General features: G+C 45.7%; 1 non-coding gene across 1 annotated transcript; it reads left to right on the top strand.

Annotated features, from left to right (window-relative positions):
• Positions 1–2367: 2367 nt before the first annotated feature.
• On the top strand, positions 2368–2474 carry LOC124791130. Its single transcript, XR_007016552.1, has one exon. It is a non-coding gene; the product is annotated as a U6 spliceosomal RNA (small nuclear RNA).
• Positions 2475–5360: the final 2886 nt, after the last annotated feature.

The following is a 5360-nucleotide window of genomic DNA, read 5'->3' as shown; positions in this document are numbered from 1 at the left end:
AGTGTCTTGAAAGGAGGATATAAGATGAACATCAACAAAACCAAAACGAGGATAATGGAATGTAGTCGAAATAAGTCTGGTGGTGCTGGGGGAATTAGATTAGGAAATGAGTTTTGCTATTTGGGGAGCAAAATAGCTGATGAGGTCGAAGTAGAGAGGATATAAAATGGCAAGGAAAAGCGTTTCTGAAGAAGAGAAATTTGTTAACATCGAGTATAGATTTAAATGTCAGGAAGTCGTTTCTGAAAGTATTAGTATGGAGTGTAGTCATGTATGGAATAGATTAGACAAGAAGAGAATAGAAGCTTTCGAAATGTGGTGCTACAGAAGGCTGCTGAAGATTAAATGGGTAGATCACATAACTAATGAGGAGGTACTGAATAGAATTGGGGAGAAGAGGAGCTTGTGGCACAACTTGACTAGAAGAAGGGATCGGTTGGTAGGACGTGTTCTGAGACATCGAGGGATCACCAATTTAGTATTGGAGGGCAGCGTGGATGGTAAAAATAGAGAGGGAGACCAAGAGATGAATACACTAAGCAGATTCAGAAGGATGTAGGCTGCAGTAGGTACTGGGAGGTGAAGAAGCTTGTACAGGATAGAGTAGCATGGAGAGCTGCATCAAACCAGTCTCAGGACTGAAGACCACAACAACAAGAGAGAGCAGTGCTGGCAATGAGGGACAACTATGCTGAATCAGCAAGTTTGAGAGCTACATTTCAGTTATTTGTTGTCTACAATATGTTTTAGATACGTTCTCTTTAAAAATTGTTACACAAAAGAATACTAAGTAGCAGCGAGATCAATGTGTTTCTTATTAAGTACGAGAGAGGTGTAAAGTTGTCACACAGTTATTTTCTTATGCAACAAGGTCCCCGTCCCGATACGGATTGCTGATTATCCGTACTGAGTTCGACGACTTTTGAAAACAAATAAAAAAACGAAGCCTGAAGTATTGTGCTATAATTAATACGAATACGTCGCTCATAACACAAATTTCTGGATGTGGAGACGTAGGTGAAACCATCGGTAAGTTGTTAAATAGCGAGAGCTGAGTGGCTAAGTAACTAGGATATAATGAACAAATTGTGTTGAATAGTGGAGGAGACCGAAGACGATTAACACGCACACTGAGGCACTTTTGTGTGTTGATCGGTTATTACAGTCTCCACAGCGAAAAGCGTTTGGCTATAATTATCGATTTTTTTGACTCTCCGTTCCCGAAAGTGAACTCAAGCCCAGTCATACGAAACGCAGTGCGATTTAAGTATAATAGTGCAAATAAGTTATCAGTTTTCGGCAGATATCGCATAAGTAAGACAGTGAGATTTCTTTGTACATACGGTAAAAATCATGTATACTTTGAATGATCCGAGTTGATAAGTTATCCGTTTAGTTTTGGTTCTCTATCAACATAGCTAACTAGTGATTCGCTTTACTTCCACATTTTTCTGCAGAACACCAACAATAAGAAGTTATAATAAAAAACTTTCAAGATCTTCTGGTGACGACTTCTGGAAATGTTTCCGCAGTCTACACTCATCTGCTTCTTCACTTGGGCCTAGTTTACGCGGAGAGACTGAATGACGATGCTCGTTTGTTGCAACCAGCGTTGCGGAACTAGTTTCGAAAAATACGAAGACCTTGCTCACTTCAGTTTGTACATTAGGTGATTTCCGTCTTGTCTGCGTGAAATCAGTGCAAACGAAAAAGGACAAACGTGTTTGAGTTCGTGACCGCTAAAGAGTTCTCAGAAGCTAAATTTCTGTGAATTACTTCCTAAGCTACTTGCATCATTTAAGAACGATTTACGGAACTTAAAAGAGTTAGAAAAGCTGAAAATCCTACACGAAAAGATTTATTTTTCTTTTCCAATGGGCAAAATCAGAAATGTTATAGCAGCAGTTTGTCGTCCATCTGTCTGTTCGCCTGTTAACATCGCTTTTTCTCAGGAACGGCTAGAGGTATCGACATGAAATTTTTGTGAAATACTATGGTCCACGGTCCACTGGCTGTGTAAAAAAAATTAGACTTCTAAGTCAATGAAGTTGAAAGATACCGCGATATCAAATGGTTCAAATGGCTCTGAGCACTATGGGACTTAACTGCTGAGGTCATTAGTCCCCTAGAACTTAGAACTAGTTAAACCTAACTAACCTAAGGACATCACAAACATCCATGCCCGAGGCAGGATTCGAACCTGCGACCGGAGCGGTCTTGCGGTTCCAGACTGCAACGCCTTTAACCGCACGGCCACGTCGGCCGGCTACCGCGATATCTATTACACATTTTGATACCCGCGAAGTCTCACATCAAACACTACTGATGAATCACCTATGCACAAGTCGCGCCTAGTAATCTAGAGGTGTACTCGGTTCGGCAGTACATGTACTAAAATTGGAACTATACGGAGAAGGCTAGCATGGCCCCAGCGTAATGATGACAAAAACAGCGGTAAAACGTGCGGCAAGACTCCGAAAAATTTCGGGGTAGAATCTCAGTCGGACGGATTTTGCATTCTTCGTTTTACCCTATTCTTCACCTCTCAACGACACGAAAAACAATATGTCGTTCAGATTCTACGTCAAACTGTAGGTTCCTTTCCCTCGGCTGGATACGTGGGGTGGGGCGGAAGCATGCAACTCGCCGAAGTGGAGTCGAATAGAAAGGCCTGCACCAGGCCACTGAGCCACACGAAACTATTATTACTATCTATTGCACGGAACCCACAGAGACTGACTCCACTCGCATTTGTCCGGTTTCTTTTTTCGTCTCTTTTTCCATTCCTCTCCCCTATAGTATCAAGATCGCGTTCCAAATGCCACAGTTGCCAAATTTGTGCCAGATGGTTATGATGCCACCGATTTGTGAAGTTTCTTTTCTTTGACTCACGGAGATGAAGTTCTTTCAAAACAATGGTTCTAAGTACTATGAGACTTAACATCTGAGACCATCAGTCCCCTAGACTTAAACTACTTAAACCTAACTAACCTAAGAACATCACAAGACTTAAACTACTTAAACCTAACTAACCTAAGAACATCACACACATCCATGTCCGAGGCAGGATTCGAACCTGCGACCGTAGCACCCGCGTGGTTCGGGACTGAAGCGCCTAGAACCCCTCGGTCACAACGGCCGGCCTGAAGTTCTTTGTTCCGTACATACAAAATTTTATATTTTCGCCGTTAGCACCACATCGTACTCTTAACGTAGTTTCCCCATTAGCGGACCTGTCTTGTAGTGAAGTCATTCTCTTACGGACCATTTTATATTGGCCCAAGAGCATCTACAGAAGTTTCCAAATGCCGAAAAGGTAATCTTATATGTCTTATTGTTTCTTATTATATTTTTGTCCTTAACTCCAATATCGTCCATTGTTCCATGTTCATACCACGAAGAATTATCTGAAGTGTTGCACTGCATGACACTTTGTTCTTGCAATGGTTAATATTAACGTACGCATACCGTAATTGCCCAAAAAATTAACAATTTTTTGAGTTCCACGCTGCACGCGAACTAACGTAGAGATGCCCGTAAGTAGTAGTTTCGTGTCGAGAAAGCTGGAACGCCCCGAGACTCAACAGTTTCACCAACGACTTTGGCCACTGCTGGCAGCGAAATATGGTTTCGCGACCTGGTGTCTCCGTGTAACCTAGCCTTTCGGGCTGGTGTTGAAGGGACGAGTGCGTGGGCCTCATACCGTGTGAGCCGCAGGGCGCAGTGCGCGTCGCGTAATCCGGCCCAGCACGGGAAGGAGTGGAGTAGGGTATCGCTCATTAAGGGGGAGCCCGCACACGCGTAAGCCACGCGGCCGCGGCACGTGCTGCCAGCTGCGCCGGCCACGTGTCCTGCCGAGGCTGCACGTGCGGAGACATCCGCGGAGAACACGAAGGAAGGGAAGGGGACACGAGGGAAGAGTTGTCGCGCTGGGGGAGGCGCCGCAGCCGACAGCCAGGTGAAGCCCCGCAGGGGCCAGGCCCCTGGCCGCCTCTGCCTCGCAATCAATACCCGGTCTGCCCGAGTGTCAGTTTGCGTTCAAGTGACCTACCGGGTTCATAATAACAATAATACACTACTGGCCATTAAAATTGCTACACCAAGAAGAAATGCCGATGATAAACGAGTATTCATTGGACAAATACATTATTCAAGAACTGACATGTGATTACATTTTCACGCAATTTGGGTGCATAGATCCTGAGAAATAAGAACCCAGAACAACAACCTCTGCCCGTAATAACGACCTCGATACGCCTGAGCATTGAGTCAAACAGAGCTTGGATGGCGTGTACAGGTGCAGCTGCCCATGCAGTTTCAACACGATACCACAGTTCATCAAGAGTAGTGACGAGCCAGTTGCTCGCCCACCATTGACCAGACGTTTCCAATTGGTGAGAGATCTGGAGAATGTGCTGGCCAGGGCAGCAGTCGAACATTTTCTGTATCCAGAAAGGCCCGTGCAGGACCTGCAACTTGCGGTCGTGCATTATCCTGCTGAAATGTAGGGTTTTGCAGGGATCGAATGAAGGGTAGAGCCACGGGTCGTAACACATCTGAAATGTAACGTCCACTGTTCAAAGTGGCGTCAGTGTGAACGAGAGGTGACCGAGACGTGTAACCAATGGAACCCCACACCATCACGCCGGGTGATACGCCAGTATGGCGACAACGAATACACGCTTCCAATGTGCGTTCTCCGCGATGTCGCCAAAGACGGATGCAACCATCATGATGTTGTAAACAGAAGTAGCCGTGCGGTTAAAGGCGCTTCAGTCTGGAACCGCGTGACCGCTACGGTCGCAGGTTCGAATCCTGCCTCGGGCATGGATGTGTGTGATGTCCTTAGGTTAGTTAGGTTTAATTAGTTCTAAGTTCTAGGCGCCTGATGACCTCAGAAGTTAAGTCGCATAGTGCTCAGAGCCATTTGAACCATTTTTGTAAACAGAACCTGGATTCATGCGGATAAATGACGTCTTGCCATTCGTGCACCCAGGTTCGTCGTTGCGTACACCATCGCTGTGATGCAGCGTCAAGTGTAACCGCAGCCATGGTCTCCGAGCTGATAGTCCAAGCTGCTGCAAACGTCGTCGAACTGTTCGTGCAGATGGTTGTTGTCTTGCAAACGTCCCCATCTGTTGACTCAGGGATCGAGACGTGTCTGCACGATCTGTTACAGCCATGCGGATAAGAAGCCTGTCATTTCCACTGCTCGTGATACGAGGCCGTTGGGATCCAGCACGGCGTTCCGTATTACCCTCCTGAACCCACCGATTCCATATTCTGCTAACAGTCATTGGATCTCTACCAACGCGAGCAGCAATGTCGCGATACGATAAACCGCAATCGCGATAGGCTAC

This window comes from Schistocerca piceifrons, chromosome 3 (assembly GCF_021461385.2).
Source record: "Schistocerca piceifrons isolate TAMUIC-IGC-003096 chromosome 3, iqSchPice1.1, whole genome shotgun sequence".
Classification (NCBI taxonomy): domain Eukaryota; kingdom Metazoa; phylum Arthropoda; class Insecta; order Orthoptera; family Acrididae; genus Schistocerca; species Schistocerca piceifrons.
This window is presented reverse-complemented; position numbering and strand designations above follow the sequence as displayed.